The sequence below is a fragment of the Aethalodelphis obliquidens genome, unplaced genomic scaffold, assembly GCF_003676395.1.
Source record: "Aethalodelphis obliquidens isolate GAN/ISIS:26980383/991018 unplaced genomic scaffold, ASM367639v1 scaffold12, whole genome shotgun sequence".
Lineage (NCBI taxonomy): Eukaryota > Metazoa > Chordata > Mammalia > Artiodactyla > Delphinidae > Aethalodelphis > Aethalodelphis obliquidens.
Window position 1 is genome coordinate 26,166,745 of NW_020837956.1, and position 15,406 is coordinate 26,182,150.

Here is a 15,406-nt window from a genome sequence, read left to right on the forward strand (position 1 = left end):
GGAAATTGTATCTTTGGACTTTTAAAGAAGTCAAGGTTTAGAGACACCTGAACTGTGAAATAAAGCCTGCATATCTACACAGACATTTACACAGACACACAGTCCACTCCAGACAGTGGATATAGGGTGTGATATTTGTTTGCTAAGGCTGCTGGGAGGCTTAAGCAATGGAATTTATTGTCTTGGCAAGTTGCTTCTTCCCGAGGGCTGTGTAGGAAGGATCTATTCAAAATCTTCCCCCTTGCCTTGCAGAGGGTGCTTCTCCCTGTCTCCTCACATCGTCTTCCCTCTCTGCACATCTATTTCTGCATCCAGATTTCCCCTCTTTATAAGGACGGCAGTCATATTGGATTAGGGCCACCCTAATATCCTCAGGTTAACTCGCTTACCTCTGTAAGATCCCATCTCCAAATAAGGTCACACGCTGAGGTGCTGGAGGTTAGGGTGCCAACATATCTTTTATATGTGTGGGGCACAATTCACTCTGTAACGCTGAGCAATGGACAAGGTACCAGGCCGGCCATTCAGGGGCCTTGGCTTGGGTCTAAGTTCTATCGATGACCAATTGTATGATTCTGGCTGAGTCTCTGGACCTGCATTTTCCCCACTGAGACATGGGTGGATGGACCTGAATGGCCACTGAGGTCCCTTCTACCCTAGAGTTCTATGGTTTGAGTGGCCCGTTTGTTTTTAAAATGAACTGACAGAGATTCTAAGCGTGAGGTCAGACAGTGAGGGGACAGGGGTTTCTGAGCAGAGAGGCTTATGCTGTTCGGTCGCCCTCAGATCACACCATCTGGGTTGCAAGAAAAGGACAACAGTTTTCCATGTTCTGAAAGAATGCTTTCTTCCTCTAACATCCTGCTTGCAATCCTGTTGCTTGGGGAATGGCCCAATTTTAGCTACAGTGCTGTATTTTGAAGGCCCTAAAAGCTCCATAAAGCATTGATTTGGGATGAGGTAGCTGAGGAATTCAGTGAATTTAAGAGCATATCTGTAGTATTTCATAAAAATAAATCAACTTTTACTTTTTATGGGAACAAACTTTTTTTTTTTTTTTTTTTTTTTTTTTGTGGTACGCGGGCCTCTCACTGCTGTGGCCTCTCCCGTTGCACAGGCTCCGGACGCGCAGGCTCAGCGGCCATGGCTCACAGGCCCAGCCGCTCCGCGGCATGTGGGATCCTCCCGGACCGGGGCACGAACCCATGTCCCCTGCATCGGCAGGCGGACTCTCAACCACTGCGCCACCAGGGAAGCCCGGGAACAAAGATTTTTTAACTGGGAGAGTTGTGGGTTTTTTCCCCTCTAATTCTTAGAACAGTCTTGTAAAAATGGTACCCTGTAGAGTCCTTTGCGCATTTCTGCCTCTTGTCATTACTGTTGAAGTCTTTGTAGGATGGTTTTATTTTTGTTAAGTGATAGTGTTTAAATGTTGATCCATGTCAACAGAACACCGAAGCCATCAACACATAATTGCATTAATATTAATTCTCGTTTCAATGAGAAAGCTGCCTTATAATCACTTGTTATTTAACCCTGACTGTAACCTTTCCAGGAAAGAAGAGGACAGGTTGACAGATCCAAGCCACTGTCATATCCCTCCAGAGTGGCAAGCCTCTCTGTCACACAACATGGTACTGGGCACACATCAAGATTTTCATCAATGGAAAGGGAGATTGGTGTTGGATGTAAGAATCTAGACTTAAGCCTATGGAAGGAAAACCTTAGTTGATGTTTGTGGAATGTAACTTGGAGATCCTGACTCAAAACAGGTGTACCCTGGGGTGACTCTCATTTTGATGCACTCACTGATGCAGTGAAGTGTGTGCCAAAGTCTTCTCTTGGGGAAAGTAACTATGTCTTGGGGTTGGGAACAAGGTGTCTTCCAATGGGGGGGAGGCTTCCCTCGCAGATCCATACGGTGATGGAGGAGGGAATGAGGGCCAAGGTCTGAGGTCTCCCAGTCAGTGCTGCCTTGGCCAGAAAACTGCCGTTGTGTCACATCTTACAATAGGGACATGGCTAGCTGCCCCCTCCCTCCCGAAGTGGGGAAGCAAGTACTGTGGAAATCCGGGTACCACTGGGAGCTTATAGGAAAGAATGTTTTTCATCATCCAGAATCTCAAAGCCTGGCCTGTCTGTGGAGACGGTGAAACGTTTAGGCTATATCTGTATTTTACTTCATTCCTTTGTGATTAAGTTGCCAATGGTGTTGTCTTGACTCTGATCAAGGAGATCTCCCAGCTTGTTCTTCTGCCAGGAGGGGCCCCGGGAGCTCAGATTGACTCAAGAGCAGCAGAGACCGAAGCCTCTGCTGTTGGAGCACCTAGCGAGCCTGGGTCAGCATCCTTAATTACAGGCCAAGTTATGGCTAACTCAGCCTGCCTCTCATTGCAGCCTGAAGAGTAACTGATGCATCACGGAAACTTCTGGAAAATATTCTGATCATGGAAAGTTGATTTTATATTTACTAATGTGAAATCTTAGTAAGTGAAGCATCACAATCATGGTTGTGAGAACCTTTAAAAATGACAGGATTTCCTTTTTTATGTGTCTATAACCAGGGAAGTCCCAGGGATAGGGCTTAGTTGAAAATGCTTCTGCATGTTGAGGGAGCTGGGCTGGTCCATGACTGTATGAGAAGAGGCTCCTTTGGGAACAAGTGTGAACTGGGTTTCAAAACTCTTCCCTGAAGTGGGGTTGGCGTAACTCTGTCATTTCTACTGAGACCAGGAATTGATTATTCTTCCATTGCTCTACCTTCCATGTCTTTTCTCTCTGAGGACAAGGCAGAAACCAGGTCTCTACCTCTCCCTCCTTCCCATCTTCCCATAAAGCTCCGCATTCATCAGAGTCTTTTGTGGTCCTTACTTGTTCACTAATAAATGCTTATTCCTCTCTGAAAACAACCAGCTGTCTTTAGCCATCCGTAGCTCCTCCCCTCACCCCGCCCACTCCCATCAATATCACTGTCTTTGCTCTTTGGATGCCAAGTCACCAGACAGGAGACATAAGAGGGTAGGATGATGTTTGGGGCTTAGAGGTTCTATCCTTTCACGAGCAAAAGCTGGGTTAGCATCCAAAAACCTTTCTCTTTAGGGGCTGGTCTTCTGCTCCCAGCTGCCCTCTGGGAAGATGGGCAGTGATGCTATTGACAGCATCCTGTCAGGGGTCACTGGGAAAGAACAAGCAAGGCCACTCTGCATCATGTTGAATCCAGTCTGATCACATCCAGAGGCATTCCCTGAGGGGCCAACATGTGCCAGGCCTTGGGCTTCGTGGCCATGAACCTGCCGCGCTTCCTGTTCTCAGGATCTCAACCTCTTGAACAAGACAAGTTACCCACCGGGAAAACTGCCTTATCAAAGACCTGGGATTAGCGTCTGCCACAAATACTTCACAGCAAGGAATCCATACTTGTTTTGATGATAATTAAATGAAGGAAGTGCCAAATGGCTACTAGGAAGGAATTTCCAGGAGGAAAAGTGCTCTGAGATCTGGGGAAGTCAACAGAGGACGTTTGGCAATGGCTCAGGTAGCCCTGCAAGACCTGCAGGGGTTGAGCAGACAGAGAAGCACAGGAGAGGCTTCCGGGCAAGAGATTGGCCCCCAGGCTGGGAGGAACAGTGCAGAACAGAAATGGAGCTGAATATATATATATATATTCCTTTTAAAAACGTTTTTAAAATACTTTTTTTTTTTTTTTTGTGGTACGCGGGCCTCTCACTGTTGTGGCCTCTCCCGTTGCGGAGCACAGGCTCCGGACGCGCAGGTTCAGCGGCCATGGCTCACGGCATGTGGGATCCTCCCAGACCGGGGCACGAACCCGTGTCCCCTGCATCGGCAGGCGGACTCTCAACCACTGCGCCACCAGGGAAGCCCCTAAAATACTTTTTAAAAAATTTTCTTTTCCTCATTTTACTCTTTCATCCCATTTTTGCTACTGCCCCCCACCCTCCCCCCACTCTCTGATTTCCTCTTTGATGCTATGTTTTTTTAAAACAGGCTGGGGACATGCTGCGTTTTAAAGCCTCTCCTGCCTGCCCAGTTGTCCTCCCAAGTCCTCTAAGCTCCACATGCAGCCAGAGTGACTTGAGGATGAAGCTCATTAATAATGTGCATAGGAAATCACATCCTCTGTAGGAGGCTGGGAGATGGGAGCTCTGCCTCTGTCGTCGAGCTTTCAGAAATGGCAGCTCACCAATAGAACGCCCCGGCCCTACAGCCTGAAGGTGTCCTGGGGGGAGATTTCTTGGGTGAAATTTCTCCATCCAAGTGGGGCCTCAACTAGAGGAGCTTGGTCTCCCTGAGAATAGTTGCCTCCTTGCCCAGCATCTTTGTGGACATTTCCAGTTGGGGGAGGGGGATGTCCGACAGCATGTCACTTAGCATGAGTACACCCATTAGTTATAATTAAACAGGCTGCTGCAATGATGACAAATAAATTTAGCACCAAAAGGATTGTGTAGATATTCAGAGCCAGAAGAGCAGTCTTCAGACGGCAAATTAGCCAGGCTTTCCTGCTCTGGAGGGGCTCAGGGGAGGCAGGTCTTCTCCCAGGTGGATGTCCTCGCATTCTCAAAGGGTGATGCTTCCTGAGAGCAGATTCATCTTGAGTCTATTTCAGGCAACATCCTCAAGCCCTGGGACCCTAGGAGCATCTCCTTACTTTTTCTAATATTTGCGAGCCATTTTCTTCCCCCTGCTTCATCCTGAATGCATTTGCATCGTCCGTCTCTGGCTTCCTTCTAGGAGGTCAAGAGGCCTGCTGTTCACAACAGGCTTTCCCTGTGATCAGCCACCGTCAACGCCCGTGCTCCTGCAGGATCCCAAGGAAGAGCACACGTCGAGACCTCAGCCCTTCAGCTGGAAACCTTTGGGTGGTCTCCCCATCATCAGGTGAAGCCTAATCCCGCCTTGTGCGCTCGTGGTTAAGATATCATGGACACCAGCCGGGCTATTTTCTTTTATGTTTCAAAAGGCTGTGCTGTTGCGTCTTTGATATCCCCTAGGCCCCAAGTAGGCAGCGTTTCACTAGACTTCTTGAAATATGGACACAAAATTTTCAGGGGAAGGAGGGGTATCAAAACCTTAACATAGAAATAAATTGGGAGAGGAATGATGGATGACGGGAAGGTTCCCTGAGCAGACTACAGGGAATCAAGAGGAAAGACTATTACTTTTAATAATAAGAGTCAATACAGAATGAGCGTGGCTACGTGTCAGTTATTGTGTTGGTCCTTTTCATGAGGGCAGCATGGGGTGATTGTTAAGAGCATGACCATCATTCAGTGCCTGGCTTTGAATCTTAGCTTTGCTGCTAGCTAGTGGGGTGACCATAAGCAAGTAGCTTACCTTTCCTGTGCCTTAGATGCCCCACCTGTAAAATGGGGGCTAATAATATTACCTACCTCCTAGGATCGTTGTGACAGCTAAGTGAGACGATTTACGTAAAGTGTACAGAATAGGATCTGTATCTTGTGAAGGTTAGTGAATTCTATCACCTGAGCATTTTCCCATCTTTAGGGATTATTATCTTCACAGTGTTGCTATAATCACACACCCATGGATTTACTTAATATTTAAAGACTTTGTAAACTTAAAAAGGTATGAATATAACATACTGAAAAGTGCACAAATCATAGATGCGTAAATCAATAAATTATCATGAAATGTCAAGAAACAGACCAGGGTAAGGGCCTTGGACACCCTTCTCATGCTCCCCTACAGCTTCTCCAGAGGTACCCCTATTCTGACTCTCACACTGTCATTTAGTTTGCGCATTATACATATGGGATCAGTGTGTATGTTTTTATGTATGTCTGATTTATATAATTCAGTTTCATGTTTGAAAGCATAGCTCTGTGGTTATATATAGCTGGGGTTCATTTATTTTCCTTGCTGTGTAGTATCCCATTGCACGAATACAGCACCATTATGTATTCTGCTGTTAATATTTATTTATTTATTCTGTGGTTTATGGACCTTTGTGTTGTTTCCAGTTTCTGGCTATTATAAATAATGGCAGTATTAATATTTTTATACATACTTATTAAAGCACATGTATGCTGACCGTATATTTAGGAGTGTAATTGCTGGGTTATGAGATGTGACATCCAGCTGTAGGAGGCAGTGTCAAATAGGCTTTCCAGTGGTTGTACTATTTCATTATTTTGTGATCTTTTTATTGATTTGTAGAAATTCTTTATATATTCTGGATACAAACCCTTTGTTGGTAACATGTATTACAAATACCTTTCACACTCTGTGTAAACTTAGTTTAAATTTTAGATTTATCTTAAGTAGTAATATTTGTGAAATTGAGTTTGATATTACTTTTTACTGAAAGATATATGTATATTAGATAAAAGTTTGCCCCTGCTCCAACTAAAATTTCCTCTACTCCTGATGGCATGCCTTATCATCCTTTAGGAAAACTCCATTATCTCATTATTAAATGAGATAAAAGAACCTCTTTGGTAGGTACCGTTATTATCCCTGTTTTCTAGGTTTGGCATTAGAGGCACTGAGAGGTTTCATAATTTACCCAAAGACACAGCTGACATGAGGACCAGGTGTAGTTGCTTCCAGAACTCATATTTCTTCTGTCATGTCACTGGTCAGCAGGCTATTTTATCATCTGTTGTACACTCTGGATCCTTGAGAGACCCTCTGCATCCCTACAGAGACTTGAATGTAGTGGGGTCCTCAGTAAACATTTGGGGGTGGATGGATGGATGGATGTGCTGGTAGATGGATGGATGAATGGATGGATGGATGGGTGGAAGGATGGATGACGTGGACAGTCAGTGTTTTCACAAAAGCTCGCTGCCCATGGAGGAGCCCATCCTTAGGCCAGGGCCAGGGTGTCTACAGCCTGGACCATGATCCCACAGCAACCCTGCCATGGCCTTTCTCTCCTCAGTGGCCTGAAGGTAGAGAGATAAGAACAGAACTGGAGCTGAGGTGAGGAAATGGCAGTCCCAACCTTGCCCTTGCCGGGGAGAAGTGTGATCTCATCTTCATCAGTGCAGGGGCTGTTTTAGGAACTCTTGCTTGCAGAGGAAGCAGACACTAGTGGTCTGCCTGCTCTGATGAATTGTTAAACCAGCTCTGTCTACATGTGAGGACCAGGCTTGGGATGTGGGCTCTCCTTTGGGATGCCTTACATACCATGGATGGGGGACCATTCTCTGCTCTCTCTCCGGGGAGACAATGGGCAGATTCAAAGATCAATTCCCGTGTTGTTGAGACCCACTGTGTTTGATCTTGCCTCACTCATGCTTTCCTTTTGCACAGTGAAACTTGCCCTTGTTCACTTGAACATTTTCTAGCTCTGTCCCAGGAGCTGATCTGGGTGTTGCTGTAGAAAGGATGGTAAATTGGATTCTGTCTAAAGAGCACAGATGAGGACCTCACAGGGAGAGCTCTGCTAGAGATTGTGATGAGGTGATTTTGAGCGTCACTGTGCCTGGCTTTAACTGTCTCTTGAGGCATTTATTGAAACTTTGTTCATACTCCGTAGCTACCAGAACCTTTTCCCATTCTGAGTGCTGGGGACATGCTGCTCTGGACTCTTCCTGAGCACTTGCCTGGGAAGGTGCTTGTTGCATTTAATAAATTGCATTGATTTATTGCCTTTATTGATCTGCTGAAGCTCTCTGTATTATCAGAGGTTATGGCCTTCTTAGGAAAACATGGAAGACCTCTTCATTAGCATTCATTTTTCTATGAGGCTTTGGAGGGTGAAATACCAAGATGCACAGTGTTCATTCTGGTGATATATTGAGCACCGTCCGGGTGAACAATGGCTTCGGTATAAATCAGGTGGAAGGAAGGAACTGAGGCCATTTGCCATAGACTTGCAGGAGTTTTTGTGATGAAATGAGGAGGCTACTTTCCTTTCCTTCGGTGATGACAAGCGCCTCTCTTAATTTTCCACAAGGAAGTAGCAGCAGGCTGAAGGGGCTCTTTGGGGAGAAGCATACCTCCACAGGCAGACCAGTCTATGATGTTTTAGTGTATCCCACTTAAGGCTTGTGCTGTGACAGCAGGTATATCACTTGGCAGTTCTGTGCCTGTGCTTCTTGTCTGTGTTCATTTGTGCCCTGACCTTCACAGCGACAAGCTTTCTATCTATCCCTCTGCTTCCTGCCCCAGATCCAGCCCCAGTCTGAAACTGATTCTGAAGCTTCCTGCATGCAGCAGGCCCTGAGTTTCAGGGAGAAGCCCAGATGAACCCAAGAGAGATGCCAAGAACCTAAGGGGGCGTTGATCCTTGACCCTTCCACCACCTTCCTAGGACCTGCCTTAGGCTCCTTTCTTCTTCCAGGAGAAGCCTCGTAGTGTCCGGTACCTGCCTTCCCCTCCTTACAGAGGATGTTGTGGGCTTAGGAACCCAATCTCTGGAAGCTTTAGATCCTGACAACTGTGGATCCTCCTGCCTGCCTCGTGGATGTGTCTGTCGAGCACTCAAATCTCTGTGGGTCTTTTCCACATCTGGCCGGAACCACTTCCCTCTTTTTGTACACTTACAGGGGAGAACATGCTTCCACTCCAGGGGACCTCAGGCCAGCATCTGTGGGGACCAGAGACAGTTCTGAGTTTGAATATAGTCCCAAGCTGTGTGACCTTGGGCAGATTACTTAATTTCTCTGAGCTTCAGGTCCCTTATTTGCATGGGGGGTTAATAATGCCAAACTCAAAAGATTATCGCAAGGACTAAATGAGTCAGTGTTTGCCAAGTGCTTACCGTGTCTGACACATAATGCCAGTGCAAACAATGTCAGCTACCATTATTAGTGGAAGTTTCTCTAAATGTGCATTAGTTTCTCTAAACACGCACTCAAAGCTGTGGCCAGCTATGTGCCCTGTTAACTGTAGGCTCTGAGGGTAAAATTGTGAGTGAAATTGACACGCCCCTACCTGCAAGGAGCTTACTGTTCAGTAGATGAGACTGGCAATGAAACGGACAATGAAAATGAGAAGTAATATGGGTGGTGGAGGGGTGGTTATCACTGATCATAATATGAGCTTATAGGAGGGGCCTCTAATACAGTCTGAGATCTGGTACCAGCCCTCCCCAGGCTGAGCGGAGCCACTAGAAGCTGATCAGGACAGGAAAGGCTAAGGAGTAAAGGCAGTGTTGGAAGCCTTCTGTTTATAGATAAGCAATCATATGTAAAATCTCCAACCGTGGGCTTCCCTGGTGGCGCAGTGGTTAAGAATCCGCCTGCCAATGCAGGGGACATGGGTTCGAACCCTAGTCCGGGAAGATCCCACATGCCGCAGAGCAACTAAGCCCGTGTGCCACAACTACTGAGCCTGTGCTCTAGAGCCCACGAGCCACAACTACTGAGCCCGTGTGCCACAACTACTGAAGTCCGCACGCCCAGATCCCGTGTTCCACAACAAGAGAAGCCACCACAATGAGAAGCCTGCACACTACCAGGAAGACCCCCACTCGCCGCAACTAGAGAGAAAGCCCACACGCAGCAACAAAGACCCAATGCAGCCAAAAATAAAATAAATTTATTAAAAAAAAAATCTCCAACCCCCTTCAACTCTGGCCAACCCCGGCATGGAAGATCCTTCTACTCCCACGATGTCACTTTGTCCTTTAAAAATGGTACATGATCAGCCTGATTTCTCTTGGCGATTGTTTATAATATCAATACTTGCACGATGTCTTTCTTCCCTGGTGGAATGGGTGCCCCCTACAGGCTGGGCTCAGGGCTGTCAGTTACATCCATAGAACTCAGCACAGGGTGTGATACTTTTTCATGCTCAGTGATACTAATAAATTAAGTGAGATGGAGCAGACACTGAGATTTGCTGCACCCTGCCTTTCAGAAATGCCCGAGGGCTCTGTATATCTCACTCCTTTTCCCTCCTTCCCACAGCTGGTGGCTGGCTCACAGTGGGGAGGCTCTGGGCCCTTCCCACCACCAGGGTTGGAGATTGAGCCGGGAGTTGTATTCGTCACAGAACAGTAGCAGCCAGCACCCCACTCGCAAAGCTGGTTTCGGCCCCTTTGCTCTGGCACTGGGCTCCTAGCTGCTCAAGGCTGCCTGTGCTTCGTATCTGATAATCGATGCTGCCATTATCTTTGGAGGAAATGCTGCCCAGCGATACCACACACTGAATCGATTAAAAGCAGAACTTTGAGCTCATCGGTTTGGAGAGGTCTCCGCAGAGTGGAGACCTTTAATGCGGTCCCAGTGCCTGCCAGAAACCCCCTCTGCAGCGCAGAAGCAGCTCCGTTGCAGGGCCAGAATATCCCACATTTTTACAGATTGGCTGGGGCAGGAGCCATACGATGTATTTATCTATAGTGAGGTCACCTTCTTCAACCTACCCCCACCTCAACTTTTGTTTTTAGCTCACTTCAAACAGAAAGACCTCCAGATTTTCTCTGCTTTTTCTGTTTTGACTTTGTTTTTTAATCCAGTGCTTACCATCGTTGTTCTTTCTTTGTAGAGAAAACCCCCATCAGATGGACATCTGTATCCATTTCAATCTTCCCAGCCCTCCCCTAGGTGGGAGGTGGAGGTATGTGAGCTGGTCTCTTCACTCAGAAATGAGACTAGGAAAAGGAGGCGTTCAGGAGGTGTGTGATCAAAGGCTGGGTTTATGCTGTGGACACCTGGGGGTTCAGGAGTCCTAAGGGAGACACGTGTGGCCTAGAAAGGCCAGGGAAGACTCCATCAAGGAAGTAAGACTGAAGTTGGGTCTGGAGGAGGAAGGAAGGATTTGAAGAGGGCTGGGATGGGGGTGCTTTTCAATGGGAAAGGGAGAAGCAGCTTGATAAAGCACAGAGCTGATGATGAGCATGTAAGCTCAAGGAGGAGGAACAGGCACTGTCAGAGGTGTAGGCGGGGAGACTGGCTAAGCACCGTGGTCAGAGAGCAGAGTACGTATGCCAAGTAGGATGGTAAATTTAGGTGTCATCCTGGCTAAGCTACGGTGTCCAATTGTTTGGTCAAATACCAGCGTAGATGTTGCTGTGAAGGTGTTTTTAGATGTGATAAGTGTTTAAATCAGTAGGCTCTGAGTAAAGCACATGACTGTCCATAATGTGAGTGGGCCTCACCTAATCAGGTAAAGCCTTAAGCTCAAAGACCAAGGTTTTCAGAAGAAGGGATTCTCCTCAAAACTGTCACATTGACAGCCTGCATGTGTTCCCAGCCTGCTGCCCTGCAGAATTCAAGACCGAAGCATCCACTCTTAATCATCAGCCTATTAGCCTGCCTTATGGATTTCAGACTGGCCAACCCTCGCAATCCCATGAACCAATTCCTTAACATAAACCTTTCTCTCCATATACCTACGTAGATCCTTTTATTTCTCTGGAGCACCCTGGCTACCACCCTGAGCAGAGCTGGGGCTTTGCTGAATGATCATGGTCCGAGGGCAGCTTTTGAGAGCCAGGCTCCCTTTGCAGGGTATTAGAGGACTAGACATTGAGTCAGATTCTTCAGTCAAGTCCCATGCCCATGAGACTGCCCAGAGGGGCTCATGCAAAGGGAATCCCAGAGACTCTTTATTTTATTTATTTATAAAATTTATTTATTTATTTTTGGCTGTGTTGGGTCTTCGTTGCTGCGCACAGGCTTTCTCGAATTGTGGCAAATGGGGGCTACTCTGTTGCTGTGCACGAGTTTCTCATTGTGGTGGCTTCTCTTGTTGCGGAGCATGGGCTCTAGGCACGCGGGCTTCAGTAGTTGCAGCACACGGGCTCAGTAGTTGTGGCTCGCAGGCTCTAGAGCACAGAGTCAGTAGTTGTGGCACACGAGATCTTTCCGGACCAGGGCTCAAACCCATGTCCCCAGCATTGGCAGGCAGATTCTCAACCACTGCACCACCAGAGAAGCCCCCCAGGGACTCTTTAAATTGGACCGTCCATGCAGAAACGTGCAAGGGTGTTGGGTGGAGCCTGGCTCACTCCCAATTTTTTCACTTCTTGCGTGGAGTTGGTTTTAATTGACAAGAAGTCCCTCTAACCAGTGGACATTTTCCTGTTAAACCCAATGCTCTTGCATTCTCTTAATGTAGCAAAAAGATTGCTTTTTTTGGCAAGGAGGCCTTGGATTTTTCCGAGCTAGTTGTGTGAGAAACATCCCTCCTGCAGGCCACTGTGCAAGTGAGTCCCCGCAGAAACATGCCCGAGACGTCAGGTGTGGGGAGAAATATCTTTAGTAAGAGTAGATCATGGAATGAGACTTCCCCACTGCAGCATGTGAGGGCAGAGGGGGTTTCCACAGGACCGTCCTTAAGAATCACTGTAAAAATGCATGACTCCATCTGTCTCCTCTCTCTTCTTTGGCTTCAGATGACCTGAGCCTGTTAAAGATTCCCCAGCAAGGGACCCTAGGCACCAGGAGAAGTGATGAACAGATTTTCAATTTGGCCCCAATTTGCATGAATTTTTTTTGGCAGTTGACATCATGGTCTAAACTAGAGGCTGGAGGTGGGTAGTGGGTCTTCCCCATAAGAGGCAGATTCTTGATTGGTCTGGAGAGACTGCTGGTGCTCTGGGCGTGGGGCTCTAACCTCAGCTTCTGGAGAGAAGGCAGAGGTGGCAAAGGGAGAGGTGGAGAGGGAATGGATGATCCGAGCAGTCGGGGGGCATCTCCTCTTCCGTGGGGTGGACTGATTTCTTCTGATGAAGGACTGCCTTGTGATTTCTCACGATTACAGGATATTGGGGACCTCAGACAGAGCCTGGGGACTCTGCTGCCCTGGGAACTGGAATGTGGCCCTTCAGGGTGAGCTGCACAATTTCTGTTGAGGAGGAGTTCAGAGGAGGCCAGAGGATGTGTGTTGAGGCTCCACGTGTTGATAATTTGGGATGTCTTGAGTGGTGGTGGTGGTGGTGATGTGGGCAATGGTGCTTTGGAGGAATCATCATAATGATAATAATAAAATAATAATAGCGGACATTCATTGAGTGTCTATTCTGTCCCAGGCACTGACCTAAGACTTTATTCGTAATTAGACATTTAATTGCCATAGCAACCCTATGAAGTGCTCTCGTTAGTCCCACTTTCAGATGGGGAGAGGTGTTAAGAGACTGCGCAGCTACCTAGCCGGTGGGTGGTGGTACCGCCAGCTTGGGACCCAGGCGGTCTGGTTTAGAGCATCCCTGCTCATGCTAACATTCTCCCTAAGCTGCCTCTTGGCCTTGACACTGTGTCCTTTTCTCCAGCCTAAAGTGCAGGCCAGGGCCCCCTAGCAGTCCTTTATATGCCAGCATGGACCTTCCAGGAGGCTGCTGCAGCCCTGTGTCAAGGATTTTCCAACTCAGAAAGGTGTTTCTCTGGAGCCTTGTTCAAACCTTTCATCCTGCCCAAACCCCCTCCAGCCTCCCTCCTCTTGCCAAGTCAGATCCTGCCTCCTGCCCTTGGAGGCCTCAGCTCTGTCGCCCCCAAACCCGCCCAGAGACGGCGTGGGGAGAGCCACCTCCTCCTAGGACAGCGCTCTTTGAGAAAAATTTCAGTTTGATCTGGCGAGGACAGTGGCTTCACTGTAGAAATAACAATATAACCCTCAAGTCTAGATGAAAACATATTCTAGTCCCATAGGTTGGCGGGATGTCCACGTGCCCTGGGCGGACCTGGATGGAAAGGCCAGTTCAGAGTGCCCATCTTGACTCTTCCCTGAAGCCTTGAGAGGGCAAACCCACCCCTGGGGCCTGGGCCTTCCTTGAAGTCCCTACGATGGGGCAGAGAAAGAAAGGGCCAACAACGCTGGTCTGGGCGAGAAGAAAGAGCGGTGCGGAGGGGAGGGTGAGAGTGGTGCGGGTCAGGGCCAGGGCAGGAAACTAGCCGGGGGGCTCTGCTGTGTCCCTGGGGAAGCAGGTCTTCCACATGGAGCTGTGGCCTTGCTCAGTGAGTGTAGGATCCACCGCACAGAGGCCCGTCATTAAAGTGGTGTTGACCAGAGAGAATTAAAGTATAAAAATGATAAGACCAGCTCCTAATTAGAGCCCGCTGGGCTCCAGGCAGGGCCTGCAGGCAGTTTTCGGGAAAGGTCTGCAGGATCTCAGCACATGGGCTGCAGGCACCCCTCAGCCCTGTCATCTTACACGTGGGAAAACTGAGGTTGTGGACAAGAAAGTTGCTCCTGCTGGGTCTCAGGGGAACTGAGCCCCAAGCCAGGGGTCCTTCTACCTCAGCTCAGGCTTCTCTAAGGGCTTCACACGGAAAGAATCTACCTACACAGGGATGCTGTGTGGCTGGGGCTTATGATAGCATTCAGTCATTCACTCGGTCATTCATTTGTTCAACAAATATTTATAGAGTGCCTTCCATGGGCTAGAGACTGTTTTGGACACAGGATAGAGCTGAGAACAAAACCAGAAAAACAATCCTCCCCTCATAGAGTTATTTCGTAGAATTTTTTGCGGGGGGAGACATAAACACACTTTAAATAAATATCGTGTCAGAATGTGGTAAGAACAGTGGAGAAAAATGTGGACAGGAGGGTGCAGGGTGCCCTCCGTGGGCTGCCTCTGGTCAGAGAGTGGCAGGAACCCTTGGACAGTAGTAAGGGCCGTAGCAAGAGTCCCGCCTCAGCAAGACCCCTCACAACAGCATCCCCACCGCCTCCCTGTGAAGTGGGAGGAGGATGGAGCTGGGGACCATAATTCGCAAGACCACTGAGAGGTGCCCAAGAGGCAGGGTCCCAGGGGCCAGGACTGTGCTGTGGCGTGAGCCGGCGAGGTGGGGGTGAGCGTCTGCACAGACGGAAGGCTGGGCTGAGCGTTGAGGACGTGGCCTTGGGGGAAATTAGGAAGGGCAGAAGGAAGGCCGAAGTAGACTGTCCTGGCTGGCTGGGGAGAAGCACGTGGGAGAGGAGGAAGAAAGGGATGAGACTGGAGGTGAAGTTGAGAAGCAGCCTTGGGAGGCAATGAGGAACAGATTAAGCAGGCTTCACCTCTCGGGCATGGAGATCTTGTGGGTTACAGCTGGGGGATGACATCGGGAAGAAACCACTTTATAAAGGTCCGTCTGGCAGGTGCAGGACAGTTGTGTTGGAACAAGAAGTCATCGGCGATCTAGGGCAGTGATTGTGGGATGCAGAGAGGGGAGGGACGCAGAGAGGCAGGAAGCACCACAGGACTTGATGCCTAAACTCCAACTTCCTCAATCCAACGCTGTTTTGGCGGAACCCGCAGGCTCTTTTTTCACTGCTCTGCGCATGTGGCGACTTTCCAGGATGGGGAGAGGAGACCTGAGTGCCCGGAGAATTTCTCCAGATGTTGAATCTCATGCTCTGACTGCCGTACCCCTCCCAGTCTCTGCTTCTATCTCTGCCTCCCTGAGTCTGGCTTGGATTTGGCCAGCCCAGATCGGGAAGACCTTGGGGGACAGTCGGCAGGAAAATCTGGGGTCAGTCCAGGGCT

At 48.4% G+C, this 15,406-nt stretch overlaps 1 long non-coding RNA gene across 2 annotated transcripts in view; it reads left to right on the top strand.

Moving 5' to 3' along the window:
- LOC113624000 (uncharacterized) overlaps positions 1–15,406 on the top strand; it is a 342,352-nt gene that overhangs the window by 315,263 nt on the left and 11,683 nt on the right. The window contains exons 8-9 of one of the 2 annotated variants that reach the window (XR_003434160.1): positions 1,556–1,688; positions 4,753–4,899. The exons of the other annotated variant lie outside the window; for it this stretch is intronic. This is a non-coding gene — a long non-coding RNA (uncharacterized LOC113624000). The remainder of the gene's footprint in view (positions 1–1,555; positions 1,689–4,752; positions 4,900–15,406) is intronic. 2 annotated transcript variants of the gene reach the window in all.